This window comes from Rhineura floridana, chromosome 4 (genome assembly GCF_030035675.1).
Source record: "Rhineura floridana isolate rRhiFlo1 chromosome 4, rRhiFlo1.hap2, whole genome shotgun sequence".
Taxonomy (NCBI): domain Eukaryota; kingdom Metazoa; phylum Chordata; class Lepidosauria; order Squamata; family Rhineuridae; genus Rhineura; species Rhineura floridana.
This window is the reverse complement of record NC_084483.1, coordinates 95,153,399-95,169,846: the sequence shown is the minus strand read 5'-3', so window position 1 is coordinate 95,169,846 and position 16,448 is coordinate 95,153,399. Positions and strand designations below refer to the sequence as shown.

The window sequence follows — 16,448 nt, the reverse complement described above, 5'->3', positions numbered from 1 at the left end:
TGGATACACGCAAGAGGACAGTATCTCCCACCTCCATCAGATGAGCTTCTCTTAAGAGTGTTTTTCCTGGCACCTAAGCCATAGAGAAAGATCTGTAAGCCATGAGCACTGACTATTCCAGTTTGCATACATTAAAAGTAGCTAATGCTTTAGCAGTAAAGACACAAAGTGACTGCAAAACATCTCTTGGTAAATGAAGAGTTTCAGGCAGGCAGTCTCTAGGATGTGTTCTGTCTTTGTTTCATTCTCATTACTTCTGCAGTAATGGCTGACCTTCAAGGTCAACATTTTGTATGTATCTTCTCCCCCTTCCTTTTATTTATATTTCATTTGATGCTGTCATCACTCTATCTTCCGTAGGAAATGGATTCAAGCAACAGGCTTGTTGTTATTCTCTGATGGTAAAGTGGATTCACCACATTTCAAGTTTCAGGTGCATTCCTTCAAGAATCAATTGAAATTTTATTTTACATTATACCTAGGAACACAAAGATACACATCTTCAAGTTATTTCTTTGTTTCATTGGCTGTTTCAAGAGCAGAGGATTTCCCCTCAATCTATCTTTTCCCTGCAAACCAAACTCCTGCACTTTCTTAGTTGATGTGAGTACCCTGGTAAGTGGTAGTCTACTTGTCCAGCACCAGAGATCATGCTGTGAACTTTAGGGCTGTTGCTAGTAAATCTATTTTAATTATGTTGAATGGGATTGAATTAGGTGCCCACATTAAAAAGAGCATGTAAGTAGGCACAGCAATTGGATTAAATGTCAGTGTGTGCAAATGTGACTAGGACTGTGAGAGGAATGAAGAAGATGGTGCTGAGAAGAATAGCACTTGAATATGTTTATGAAGTGCTTAAAGTTGCAGAAAACAAGAGAACTCTCGACATGGAACTAAATATAAAATGAGGTTAAGTATTTTGGTTTCAGCTCGTTTCAAAGCATATTGATTTGGGGCTTTTTTGAGTTACCTTCTTATCATGATATTTACCATAGGTAGCCACCCTATTCTGTAACTTCCTAGAACCTCGGTGTCTGAAATTACTATTTATTATTATTTATTTATTTATTAATAGCATTTGTTAGTCACTTTTTTCCAGAAATAGGACTCAAAGCGATGTACAAAACGGAAAACAAAAACACATTGCATTACTACAAAAAAGAAAAGAAAAAGAATGGAATAAGGGAAACAGGAGGGTTGAACAAGATGGCATACTTGATCCATAAATATTATTATTATTTATTATTATTATTTAGTTGCATTTCTAAACCGCCCTATAGCTAGCAGCTCCCAGGGCGGTGTACAACATGATAAAACCACAATATTTAAAATACAGCAAGTGTGTATTGCGCAGACAATATAAACATTATATAAACAAAGTAAAAGAAAACTAAAAAAAAAATAAGATTAAAAGCTTAAAATACTTTAAAATGCCTGGGTGAAGAGGTGGGTTTTTACCTGGCGCCAGAAAGATGACAGAGAAGGCGCCAGGCGTATCTCATCTGGGAGGGCATTCCATAATTCGGGGGCCACCACCGAAAAGGCCCTAGATCTTATTACTGTTCTCCGGGCCTCTGTATGGGTTGGGACCCGGAGAAGGGCCTTAGACGTCAAGCGGAGTGAACGGGTAGGAACATAGCGGGAGAGGCGTTCCATCAGATATTGCGGTCCAGTGCCGTTAAGGGCTTTATAGGTAAGGACCAACACTTTGAATCTGGCCCGGAAACATATTGGAAGCCAGTGCAGTTGGGCCAGAATAGGTGTTATGTGGTCGAATTTCTTTGTCCCAGTAAGAACTCTGGCCGCAGCATTCTGTCTTAATAAATAAATAATAAATAATAAATGTCTTCGAAGTCATATGATCCATTTGCTTAATGTCATGTTTGATGTTTGGGCTGTCCACACTGGAGCTTTTTGCTGCTTTATTTCTGGAATGCAATTCTACAAGCGCTTGGAAGTGCAGTTACCACTGAAGCTCTAGTATATTGGGCTTTTTCTTGTATTCATACCCTATGCTGCTTTATCCACACCAACAGGTTGGCCTTATGTGAGGTTGGTCGTATGTCTTTCCATTTGTAGTTTAAGTTTCACATGAGAAGAAAAGTATCTCTGTGTCTGCTTCCACACATATTTTCTTTCTTAACTTTCAATTACCATGCTATAGCAGCTTACTGCCATACCAATATAGGTGGCATAGTGGAATAATATAAATACTTAGAATGGTAATCCCAACAGAAAAGATGGAAGGCACTTGCAAGGTGTAAAGGTGGCAGCTACAGAAGGATAAGGTGCTGGGTAGAAGAAGCAGGTAGAGGAGCCATTCTAGTTGACTCAGCCCCAACACAAGCCACCCTGGGCCCCTGCTGGGAAGAAGGGCAGGATATCAATCAAATAATAAATAAATACATAATAAATAAACACACATCACTGAACACTATTTTGTAGACAGTTAACCCTTAACAAATATGTAGCATCTTCAGTTGCTATCATCATCATCATCATCCATTATCCAAAATAATGACAGAATATTTCTTCAGATAAGGGAGACCGCATGGTATATAACCACTAGAGATGGGCTAAGCAGCTGATTTTATCCTGTTTCAGTCTCACTGTTATTCAATCATAAATCCATTTTTTCCTGTTGCCTTCTGTTCTATTTCATTCTGCTCCATTGTATGCATTTTGTATGCATTTTCTCTGTGATTTATACATAAAATACACGCTTTTCAATTATTTACAATATATTCACCCATACAATGTACATGTTGTATGTGTCTTTTACATAAAATATGTATTTTTGTGCACCTAGGAAATATCACAGGATCAAGGGAAGTGTGTAATTTAACTGGAATTGTGTTCCAATCTGAAAGCAATGCAGTTTGGTGCACTGAGAAAACAAATTTTTCCCTCATCCCTAACAACAGCTATACACTACATGGATAAGCCAGGTGTGAGGAACATTTGGCTTCAGATGTTGCTGAACTACAACTCCCATCAACCCTGGTCATTGGCTTGCTAGGGTTGATGGGAGTTGTAATTCAACAACATCTGGAAGACCAAAGGTTCCCCACCCCTAAGAATAAGCTTAATGATAACGTTACATTTTTAAGATCTGGAAGAAATAATTCATCTCAAGGGCATTCTTGTTGTATGGATGCATGGTTCAAGGTAAGGAACTCAAGTAGCATTTTTATTATATGAATTCCTACTTCAGCCTTGAGACTGTAGCCTAGGAAACATTTTGATAGGTATTGTACTGCAATCTACTTTTCCCCAGCTAGCCACTGCAAACATTTAGCCAGTTAGTAGGCAACCACATCTACATATTCCAGGGGGATGGGGAGAATTTGCTATGGAGATGTCATTTTGGGGCATCTCCATGGACATAAATATCTGCTCTTGCTTTGGCCCATGACAGCCATTAAAGGTTTCTGGCACATGGAGTAGTTACAGAATGCAGACATGACTGTGATGCTATACAACAGGTAGAACATAAATGCACTACATTTCTCTCCCCTCACCACCAAAATAATAACTAGAAATCTTTCTACAGCTTTTGCTCCATAAAAGTAAAGAGAGTCTGGTCTGATGTGCTTGAAAATATGATGCATAATAACAATAAAACACTGGAATCCTTGGAACATATGAAAAAAACCAATTGTCAGATTCAGAAGCCAGGATACCTCCATCTAGTCTCATCCTTGTGTCACTGGGGAGCATGGTTCAACTGTTCCTTTTTTGACAGTAAAGTTCCTCAACAGGGAATTTCAGTTCCCATCCATTTTGCTGCTGCTTGCAAACTTCACATAATATTTCATGACTCCGTACCTCTAGTGAAATAAAGTGAATTTTATTACTCTCAGCTATACTGGGAAATTTTGCTTATAGTTATAAAAATCACTCTACACCAGTAGAAATATAATTTGTTGGGTTTTGACTACTGCACCAACATCAAGCTGGGGTTTGATTAACAATACAAAAAATGAGGAGACTTTCCTAGTCACATAGAAATGCTCTCCGTAAATAAACCAAGGCCACATTATCATTTTCATTATAAGGGTTATAAAATATTGTCTTAAGGGAAGATACAACTGTAGTAGAGATGAAAAACAAGACATCAGAAATTCCATTCGAGTACAGGTGGCAGAATTATTTACTGCCACCGGGTCACATTACTGCTGGGTTCTTTAAATTCATACTGAGGGAATATATCTTCCCAGCTTTGACTGTTGAAAAGAAAATCGCACCAGTGGAAAAAAAATATGTTATCATAAATGGCTAAAGGGTTTGAGGTTATCTAGTCTTTTCACCTCCTGCCTGAATTCAATGCAAATTGAAAGTGATAAACCAGCTGTCCCAAATGGCCTAAGCATCTGTCTCCCCATTTTTATCTCAACCAGCTTGTCATATGTTTTCTGAAAGCTGGGATCTAGTTAGCAGAGAAATTACAGCATGCTCACAACATTCAACCTTTCTCCAGAGCCAAACAGAAATCCCACTAAACAAACAAACAAACTATCCTGTTGTTGCCCAGGATCCCAGCAAGCCCTGCTGTGACAAGAAAAAGAAAAAAAGTGCTTCCTTATGGATCCCATGTCTTCGCTAATATTCCTGCGTTTTGCGTTGCTGAAATGTTTAAAGGCTGTCAGGTCACCATTCAGGAGGACTCTGCCTTACACTATGACTCAGATCACATACAATTATTTCTCAGACCACGTAAATCCCTAGTTATTGTGTGGTATAAAAAAATTACCACAATAAATATTCTCAACATACATTTCTTTCTTTTTTTAGATTTCAATCTACCAAAGGGCAGTTCTTTGCTGTGAAGCATTCTATCCCAATGAGATAAGAAATGGGACCCCTAAAGTATGTGGTGGGGTGTGGAGGAAAGCTGGAATGCCTCCCTTAGCTTATGGGTTAGTGCAGGGGTTGCCAACCTTTCTGGGCCAGTGAGCATTTTGCGTAGTTTGAGAAACTGGAGTGTGTGCCAGTCACAAAAGAGCTGCCATGGGGTCTCTATGGATCTCAAGACCCTCTACGGGGTCTCAAATGGATCTCTATGTCACCTAATGAACTAACAGGCAAAGAAACAAGGGCAGCCAGTAAAACTTGGGAACCACAATAAAGACACAGGAGTCTAGGCAGGGCAAAAAATGTTGGCAGCCCTAATTTCTAAGCTTAATTCACTGAATATAGAACCTTTTGGTTTACAGCTTCATTCAAGTTCCAAAATGCCAATGCGTTATTTAGCCTATAATGATTTGGTGTGATATCCAATCCTGTGGTTAGTTAGAACTTCACCATTACCTTGGAGATGCATGACTCAGCATGGCAAATTTGTCCCAGATTTCTCTTGAATAGAGACAGGAAATCTATGCAGCTGAAGCTACCGTTCCTTGTTAGAAGTACCCAACTGGCAACCAATACCACCCGCATAGAATAACAGTTGGAAGGATAGCCATAGGGAAGCATTCCTCTTTAATATTTCCATGTAGTGCAGTATCAGCAAAAGAGCTGAGAAAGACAAAGACTGGAGCCATTCGAGGTCCCAAGAGCCACTCCAGAGTTTTGGAAGAGTGGAATGAATGCATTTTGCTCCCCACTAGAACTCAGTGGAGTAGAGCCAGGTGGTTTTCCTCCTCCCTACAATTCCCCAAGCCATATAATGATAGTCCAGCATTTTCTTAGAAGCAATTTAGTATCCAATTTCCTAGAAAAATTAATGAGCTGATTAAAGCCACACTTCAATTGTAATTCTTAATACTTTGCCAGTAAAGTTAGGTAAATTTAATGTATTACTAGACTTTCTTTTAATGCAAACAAAGTATTCCTTGTCTTCTAATTTTGCAATTGGCTTAAAGCATATGTGTAGGAAAAGATTAAACACTTCAATCCCAGTTGCCTTTAAATCTGTGTGTCACAAATTGCAGCATATAATTTAAGTCAGGGTGGGAACCTTAGGCCTTGGACCAAATGCGGCCTCCAGGCCTCTCCGTTTGGCCCTTGAAACTCTCCCTAGGCCACGTCCCCAGCCACACACTTCCCCGATAGGCTGCACCTTCACTGGCCTTTACAAAGGTAAATTTTATATTTATTGCTCTACCAACTTTGCCTCTGTCCCAGCCTACCACTGGCATGTGGTCTCTCAAAGTTTGCCCAGAAGGGAATGAGACCCCACTTTTAATTTAAGCCCTGCTGCTCTTGCTGGAATAAAATATTTTGAGTTATTTATTACACGTGCTTTCAGTGCAATTCTATATATGTCTACCCAGAAAACTCCATCAAGCTCAGCGGGACTTACTCCCAGATGAGTGTGTTGGAGTGCATCCTTTAACTATAATATCTCTAGTAATATAACAATATATAGTATAACATATAGCACACATTATTCAAGACTATTTCCAACCTTATTCTTTGCAGGGGGTCATTTGACAATTAGGAGAAGAAAGTAAGATTTAATCTGTCCTATCTCCAAAGGAAGATAAGTGAGAAGTAATCTGAAACAGTCAAACTATTAGAAAATGATAAACCAGTCTGTCTTTTGCTATGGAAATGAGAAGTGTTTTGTTTATTATTATTATGAAACATGAATGAAATATTTAGTAAACTTACTACCATCACCAAATCTCCCCCTCCTCCCACGGGACACCAAAGTTTCCCCCTCCCCCCACATGGGTCACCAAAGGTCCCCCTTCTCCATGGGTCACCAAAGCTGCCTCATTCCCCCCATGGGTTGCTAAATCTGCCACCTTCCACCCACAGGGGTCACCAAAGCCCTCCCCTCCTCCACATGGGTTGCTAAAGCCCACCCCCTCTGTCCACAGGTCGCCAAAGTGGCAAGATAATGTTGTTGTTGTTGATGAAGATATACACATGGTTTGGAGGTGAGGTCAGAGTGAAATGAAAAACAAAAAGGACAAACTGTGAAAACTGGCTCCTGAAAGCAAAGTAATTTCAGTGACCAATTAACAAGGCAGCATAGGTCATAACACATTGATATGCTAATTGGTAAGCTAAGTAACACATGTACTTTTACATTTCATTTCCCTCTGACCTCAATATTTCCCACCATCACCATGTGTATATGTTTGTCAATTTAGGATTACACTTCATGAATTTGATGAAGTCCATGAAAGCTTAAGCCTGCCACTTTGGTGACCTGTGGGCAGAGGAGGTGGGCTTTGGCAACCAGTGTAGAGGAAGGGAGGGCTTTGGTGATCCCTGTGGGGGGAAGGTGGCAGATTTAGCAACCCGTGGGGGGAAGGGACCAGCTTTGGTGACCCGGGGGAGAAGGGGGAGCTCTGTCAACACATGTGGGGGGAGAAGAAAACATTTATTTATTTATTTATTTAATTTATATCCCGCCCTTCCTCCCAGCAGGAGCCCAGGGAGGCAAACAAAGCACTTAAAACACTTTAAAACATCATAAAAACAGATCTTAAAATAATTAACAAAACAGCATTAAAAACATTTTTTTAAAAAAAACAACTTTTAAAAAGGGTTAAAAACATTATTAAAAACATATTAAACAATTCTGACACAGATGCAGACTGGGATGGGTCTCAACATGGGTGGGGATGAAACCTGTGGCCCTTCAGATGTTGCTGGACTCCAACTCTGTCAGTCTTGACCATTGGCCGTCCTGACTGGAGATGATGGAAACTACAGCCCAGCAGCATCTGGAGAGTCACAGGTTCCCCACCAGTGCCATAATAAATTTGTGAGTCTTTAAGATGATATATTATAAATAAATTTGTGAGTCTTTAAGTTGGTATAGCACAGTGGGGAGGAGAGCCTGGCTGGGAGTCCAGTGTCTGTGAGTTCAAATCCTCGCTCGTGTCTCCTGGATGTCAAGAGCCAGCTAAAGATCATCCCCACAGTGAGTGGCTCAGGGGTTATGTGCCCTGCCACCTGTGCAGCCGTGGGCAAGCTGCAGTCCCAAGAAGCCCAGTTGCCCCCCAGCTGGCAGTTGCGAACAAGGAACAGGCTGACTTGTGAAGCTGTGGCAAGCTGAGCAGGCCCTAGTCAGCTGGAGGGGGGGGACTAGACTCAGAGGAAGGCAATGGTAAACCCCCTCTGAATACTGCTTACCATGAAAACCCTATTCATAGGGTAGCCATAACCCATAAGGATCGACTTGAAGGCATCACACATTTTGTTTCATGACTTTCTTTTTAGGAGGGCTAGAGACTTACCTTTTTAAATGAAAGCTCAGATTCTGAAGCCCCTTCCTGGGAGCACCAATGGAGGCTTTAATAGGCATCATGGCACCTGCAGGCAACAGGTTGGCGACTCCCACACTAACACAACCAACTTACTGGAAATTGTGGGTGATATCCAAACAACACATCCCATCAGTGCAAGCATTACCACTAACTCAACAGGTCTTCAACCCATCCCTCCATGTGCACCCCACACTTACCCCAAATCTGCTTTGGGGAGAACCTGTAGAACAGATTTAGGGGGTACATGGGGAAGGAGAGAGGTGAAAAGTTATATTGCACAAGCAGAAATCTTGTGCTGATGGAACCAGGAGAGTAGTGAGAAATTTTTCATGGGGGGGGCAGAGACAAAAATTGGGGGGCAGAAGGGTTGGAGCTTTGGTCACTATAAAAGAGGTTTCCGGGGGAGAAGTTTTCATAGGTAATGACAACAATAAACCCCAATTCATGCATTTTAATTAGGAACTATGACTTGTGAAGTTTACAAAAAAGCAAATCAATTTAAATACAATGTTTTCCACATTCAAAATAGTTATGTAAACCAAATAACATTAACTAGGAAGTAAATGGATATTGTGCAAGTTATCCTACCACAATGATCTGAACTGTTAATAAAGTGTAATCTGCTGTGATTTCTCTGCAAACTTGCAGAGAAACTGTTCCCTTGAAATTCCTTCAAATATGTTACTTTCAAAAGCCAAGATTACTAAGTTTGATTTTCTCTGAGGAAGCATTGAACACCTGTATGGTGTCAGCACATGCATCAAAGTTGAGAATGGATCTTTACAGACAGCTGTAGGTGCACCAAAGGTGAGTCCCGCAGAATACAAAATGTACATGCATGGAAGGCTTCCTTGTATAGGTGCAATGTTTTAGTAAGCTTGTGAACTGTGAGTTCAGTTCTCCGGAGGCAGCCACTTCCCGGAACGAACCACTCTGGCATGCCAGGAAAGCAATTAAGAGAAGTTTCACTTTAAAAATTAAATTAATACCTATGAACTTCACTTTTCATAAGGAAATGCTTGACAGCATCATATATACAGCATTATTTAATTGCTATAAACCACCCAGAGAGCTTTGGCTTTAGGGTGGTATATAAATGTAATAAATAAATAAATATAGGAACTATACATCTCTCCGAACTACAGGTGCTAGAATTAACTGTACAAGCATACAATCTCTGTTCCACAGAAAGGCCCTGGGCCAGCCACCTAACATTGCTTCTGATAGCTCTACCAGCAAATGTCACACACCCTATTTTGGTAGTATGTAGGTTTGCATGAAAAAAGTTTGTTTGTTTGTTTATTAAATTTATATTCCACCCTTCCTCCCAGTAGGAGCCCAGGGCAGCAAACAAAAGCACTAAAACACTCTAAACATTCTAAAACATCATAAAAACAGACTTTAAAACATATTAAGTTAAAAAAAAGTTAAATAAGATTATTTATAATGATTTATGGGCCTATAGCCATACTACCCTGAACACACCCGAGCTTGACTGGTCTCGGAAGCTAAGCAGGGTCAGGCCTGGTTAGTACTTGGATGGGAGACTGCCTGGGAATATCAGGTACCATAGGATTAGAGGAAGGCAATGGTTAAACCACCTCTGAATACCTCTTACCATGAAAACTCTATGAATATATCCAAAAAAGATTCATAGGGCTACCATAATTTGTAATAGGCTTGAAGGCATATAGGAACAACAACAATAATGATTTGCACAGTTAGGTGGAGGTCTAAACTATTGCAACTAAGGCTCCAACCACATTTTACTATTCAAAACTATTTTGAAATGGAACCAGCTTGAAAGGATTTAAAGGATATCTTTTTCAATTTTTAGAACAAATTAGTGAAGAAATGCCCCTCAGACACGCATGCACACATAATATTCCAGCTCCCCATTGCCTGGGCTAAGTTAATAAGGTCATTAGGCTTCCTGGGCTTTGGAGAGCCAACTCACTCACCTCTCTGCTTCTTCTCAGGTCCTGCTCTGGACTAGGCTAGGCTGCTGCACAGTCTAGCCCCAAAGGCCTAGGCACACCCACCAGATGCACCAATAGGTGATGAGGTGCGCCTGGCGCCATCACTGTTATCTTTTCGGCACCAGGTCAAGACTTTCCTCTTCTCACAGGCATTTTAGCATGTGTTTCTTAAATTGTTTTAAATTTTTTAAATTGTGTTTTAAATTGTTTTTAAAAGATGTGTTTTAAATTTGTATATTTGTTTTTAATGTTTTTTGTTACTGTAAACCACCCAGAGAGCTTCGGCTATGGGACGGTATAAAAATACAATAAATAAATAAATAATAGCACCCACCACCTACAGACGTAGGGTTGCTAGGTGTCCGGTTTTTGCCTGGAGATTCCAGATTTCGGGGGTCCTCTCTGGGTCTCTGGGTGAGTAACTTTAATGTTCGGACTCACAGCATTAATTTTTATTAAAAAATAAGTTTATAGGTGGCCTGGTTTAGGAGATATAAACCAAAACGTCAGCTGCCCCCTGGCAACTTCTTTTAAATCAGCTTGTAGCAGGCTGCTCTAACCCTGCCCTTTCAGGTTTGTAGCCAATAAGTGAAGTCAGGGTGGTGATTTGTTGACCTCCAGGCAGTGCCTAGACCCCATTGCAAGGCAAGAAAATGGATGCTTTTTCCTGCTTATCTGAAAATCTCATAAATTGAGTAAATATATAGCTTTCAGTTTTTTTATCTCTTGTGTGCTGGAGTCAAACAAGTTGAAATTTTCCTGGCGCAGTGGTTTGAAAACTTTCCCCAATATGAAGCTTCAGTGCAAAACTCACTTTTCTGGGAGTAAAGCAGCAATGCTAATCCCACATGCCTGGAGTAAACGCCATTAAATTCAATAGGACTTACTTTCAAATAGACATGGTTAGGATTGTGCTGTAAATTAATAGGACTTGTGCGGGAACATAGCAAAGAATTGTGTTTGTGTTGTAAATCTTTCTCTTCCCCTCCAATCCTATTTTTTAAAGCAATTAGTCAGGGCGTACTTAGGTATCACAGTTTTATTGTGTAGGAAATGAATACTGATTTTTAAAGAAATGTTCTGCAATGACCAACTGGTTTAACAATAAACCATTTGTATGGGGTATATGTATTTTTACATCTGCAGTAAGGTTACCAGGTGTCCAGTTTTCAGCCAGATACTCCAGCTTTTGGGGGTCCTCTTTGGGTCTCTGGGTGAATCACCTTAATCTCCAGACTCTCAGCTTCATTTTTTTTAAAAAAAATGTTTCTAGGTGATCTGGGATTTCTGGGCCTCCAGGCAGTCCTTAGACTCCATTGCAAAGGTAGAAAATGATTGTTTTTTTCCTGTTTATCTGAAAATCTCATAAACTGAGTAAGTACCAAGTCGTTTTTTCTCTTGTGTTCACAAGCCAAACAAGTTTAAATGTTCCAGGGCCATTGGCAACTATCTAGATGACAATGCTGTGATTAGTAGGAGCCAGAATGGGTTTGTCAAGAAAAAATCCTGTCAAACTAATCTCATCTCTTTTTTTGATCGGGCCACTAGCTTAGTAGATGGTGGAAATGCTGTAGATGTCATCTATCTAGATTTCAGCAAAGCGTTTGACAAAGTCCCCCATGACCTTTCGATTAGCAAACTGGTCAAATGCGGACTACATGGAAATACTGTCAGGTGGATTCACAACTGGTTGGAAAACCGTACTCAAAGAGTGGTTGTCGGTGGCTCTGCTTCGGACTGGAAGGAGGTTTTGAGTGGAGTGCCACAGGGTTCTGTCCTGGGGCCGATACTCTTCAACATTTTTATCAATGACTTAGATGATGGGGTGGAGGGAAGCCTTATGAAGTTTGCGGATGATACGAAACTAGGAGGGATAGCTAACACAATGGAAGACAGGAATAAAATCCAAAGGGACCTGGATAGACTAGAAAATTGGGCTGAAATTAATAAAATGACATTCAATAAAGACAAATGCAGGATTCTGCATTTAGGCCACAAAAACAAAATGCACGGGTACAGGATGGGAAACACCCGGCTTAGCAGTAGTGCGTGTGAGAAGGACCTTGGAATTGTAGTGGATCGCAAGTTGAACATGACCCAGCAGTGTGATGCTGCAGCAAAAAAGGCAAATGCGGTTTTGGGATGCATAAACAGAGCTATAGTTTCCAGGTCGAGGGAAGTAATAGTCCCACTATATTCTGCATTAGTCAGGCCTCATCTGGAATACTGTGTTCAGTTCTGGGTGCCTCATTTTAAGAAAGATATAGACAAGTTAGAGCGGGTTCAGAAGAGGGTGATGAGGATGATAGCCAGTATGGAGAACAAGGCTTATGAGGAAAGGTTGAAGGACTTGGCATGTTCAGTCTGGTGAAGAGAAGGCTGAGGGGTGACATGATTACACTCTTTAAGTACCTGAAGGGCTGTCACATAGAGGAGGGTACAGATTTGTTCTCTGCTGCCCCAGAGGGTAGGACTAGGTCTAATGGTTTTAAGTTGCAGGAGCGTAAATTCAGATTGGACATTAGAAGGAACTTCTTGACAGTAAGGGCAGTTCGGCAATGGAACCGACTGCCTAGGGAGGTGGTGGGATCCCCTTCGCTGGATGTCTTCAAGCAGAGGCTGGACAGCTATCTGCGGGAGATGCTCTAGCTGTGGATTTCCTGCTGTGAGCAGGGGGTTGGACTCGATGGCCTACAAGGCCCCTTCCAACTCTATGATTCTATGATTCTATGAAGATGGCAGTGAATTCAATAAATTCAATAGGACTTACTTTTGTGTAGACATGGTTAGGATTGTGCTGTAAATTAATGGGACTTTTGAGTGAACATAGCAAATAATTGTGTTTGTGTTGTAAATCTTTCTCTCCCTTCTCCAATCCTATTTTTTAAAGGAATTACGCACGGCTTACTTAAGTTTCATAGTTTTTATTATGTAGGAAACTAATACTGATTTTAAAAAAAATGTTCTGCAATGACCAACTGGTTTGATAATAAACTATTATACGGGGTGTATTTTTACATCTGCAGTGTGTGTGTGTGTGTGTATCGAGTCTTTCCAACAATCCTGTGAGGTAGGGTTGGTGATTGGAAACCAAGGCAGCTCACAATAAGAAATAAATCCCTTTAAAACCCAATAACCATAAAACAAGTATAAACAGTTGCAAAACAGTTTTGAATTTTGGGTTGGGTGAATGAAGTTGATTATTTATTTATTTATTTATGAATTATTTGATTTATATCCTGCCCTTACTCCCTGCAGGAGCCCAGGGCAGCAAACAAAAGCACTAAAAACATCATAAAAACAGACTTTAAAATATATTAATACAAAATATCTTTAAAAACATTTTTAAAAAGCTTTAAAAACATCTTTTTTTAAAAAAAAGGTTTAAAAACATATTAAAAAGCAATTCCAACACAGACACAGACTGGGATAAAGTCTCAACTTAAAAGGCTTGTTAAAAGAACAAGCTCCTTATCACTTGAGGTTGCAGTTTTCTGGACATTTCCCTGTTTGAGTAAGCCCCAGGGAATACATTGGAACTTGCTTCTGAGTAAACAAACATAGGATTGCTCTATAAATATCTTTACAGGTTGTGTAAATAATAAACATATTTGATAGTCATGCTTATATAAATATTTCTTCATACTGTGTCCCAATAAGTATTTGATTTCACACTATGGTTGTAGATTGTTTTTTCCTCTACATTTTAAGTGTGCCCTTCTTGCTTGGGGTGGTCATGGTTCTCCATTGTTATCATCCTGAGGGGCAGATAGGCTGAGAGATGGTGAGTAGCCCATGGTCACCCACTTTACTTTATAGCTCATTTCCATTTTGAAAAATTAATTAAAACAATTTACATGCAGGCAAAATTTATTAAGTAGATCCACACAATACATTTAAAGCACATCCAACTTGCATTTAAAGCGCATGACTTCCCCTAAAGAACCCTGGGAAGTGTAGTTTCCCCCTCACGGTTATAGTTCTTACCACCCTTAACAAACTACCATTCCCATGATTCTGTGGTGGGATTCATGTGCTTCAAATGGGTGTTGAATGTGCTTTAAATGAATGGTATGGATCTGCCCTAGGTATGATGTGCATTCAAGAGTGAATTGAAAAGAACTATTTTAAAATATATTTTTTTAAACAGGGGAAGGGTTGTAACTCCTTGGTAGGGCATATGCTTTTCATGCAAAGGTCCAGAATTCAATTTCTGGAAGAGACTATTGCCTGGAATCCTGAAGAGCCAATGCTAGCTCATGTCATCAGTATTGAGCTAGATGGTACCAAATCACCAGAGTCAGTATAAGGCAGATTCCTTTGTTCCTAAAAGTGGTAAGAAACTCAAGCACCACAGTGACTCCAAAATTTATTTATGTATTTTATTTAAAACATTTATATACTGCTTTACTGTAAAAATTCTCAAAGCAGTTTACCAAAAGAATTAAAACAATAAAATTATTGGCAAAAACAGTTAAAGACAGATATTTAAAAACATTCAAAATAATAAAACCAACAAGGAGTTAGCAACAGATGAAAAACACAATAGCTTGTACATGCCTGGATAGGCTTGCCTAAACAAAAATTATTTTAGCAGGTGCTAAAAAGAGGTGTCTGCCTAATGTCAATAGGCAGGGAGTTCCAATGTGTAGGTGCTGCCACATTACAGGACTGATTTCTTACAAGAGCAGAACAAGTACTATGTGGCACCCATAACATGGAAAGCACACCTTGAACTTGGCCTGGTAACAAATCAGCAACCAATGCAGATTTCAGAGCAGAGGTATTGTGTGCTGATAGGATCTCACTCATGTCAGCAATCGTGCTGCAGCATTCTGCATTAACTGCAGCCCCCAGTCAGTTGGTTGACTGGCTGCCAGAATTTTTTTAGTTTTGGTTTTTGGTTAGGAATCCTGATTGTTTGTGGGATGCCGACTTGTCTGCCTTACTCATAGGAATCTTCTTGTGGTTGGTATGGTATTGAGTTTAGGAAATCATCACTGTCTTTTTTTCTTTTTCTGCTTGCATTTCATTTAGCTTTAACCTCACTCCCTTACATCCATAGAAGCAACAGCAGTGGTTCCATGCACTCAGCTCAACCCCCTAAAACCCATTGATGATGCACCTTGTTGGTTGCATGGCAGTTTGTTTCTTGCCCAATAGTGGCAAAAGAGAATTCACATATTTGGAAATGTGGCTGCAATTGTTGTCCCCAAGCTGCTGCCTGTGAAGGTAGACCAAACTATGTGTGTTTTCCCTCTGTCAGCTATCACGCACTGGAATTGGTTTGGCTGTCAAAGTGAGTTTATAGCAGTCAACAGGGTACACAGAAAAGGTAGAGAATCTTCTTACTTTTACTCATTTCTCAGACCTCTTTCTGAAGTGAAGGGTCAAATCTGTAAAGACGTTTGGAGCAGACATTCCAGGCAGGGTGTTCCCAATCCTACTTGGATATGGATGTCTTTGCACAGGTTCCCTAGTCAAGCTTTACAGTACAATCCAAACTATATCTACTCAGAAGTAAGTCTTGTTGAGTTGTATGGGGCTTAGTCCCTTAGTAAGTGTGTTTCAGGGGCATCCATCTTTACTCCCAGATGCTCCCATCTAACATCTCCAGAATACTAGGCTCCTTTCTACCTATGGTGGCCTTCTGGTGACTGGCCTGGCCTGAGGGCACTTAAACTCTTCTTGCTGGAAGCAAGTAGGCTAGATTAAATGTTCCCTACCCAGGCTCCATCTTTTAGCTAAGATTTCTATCTTAATTTCCAATCAGAGAAATGGTTTTGTTTGAATTGTATGCTCCAAGCAACTGTGATTGATGCTGAATGTATCATGCTTAATGACATTACTAGGGCCCACCCCGTGACTTCACTAGGGCCTGCCCTGTGACATCACTAGGGCCCACCCCTGAATTCTCAGGGTTTCGGATGCTTCTGACCTGGCAACCCTACTCACAGCAAAAATGAAACAATAGTCAAGGAGCACTTTAGAGACTATATATAGGAAGAGAAAGGCAAACAATGAAAAATACAAGAAAATATCTGAAAGTAGATTTTTTTTAAAAAAAAGGCTAGATTTCAGCTTGACAATGTCATGAAATACATGATAGTGGGGTGTGTGGCGTGAGGGAAATTAAATTGAAGTATTTGTAAAAACCGCCAGATTCTGACCACAAAATGTTTGACATCCACTAGGTTTCCTGCTAGCCCCTAGACAGGAAAATTCGTCACCAAATATGCAC

At 40.2% G+C, this 16,448-nt stretch overlaps 1 pseudogene; it reads left to right on the top strand.

The window, feature by feature from the left end:
• The first annotated feature begins 9,685 nt into the window (after positions 1-9,685).
• On the top strand, positions 9,686-9,804 carry LOC133384633 (5S ribosomal RNA; annotated as a pseudogene).
• Positions 9,805-16,448: the final 6,644 nt, after the last annotated feature.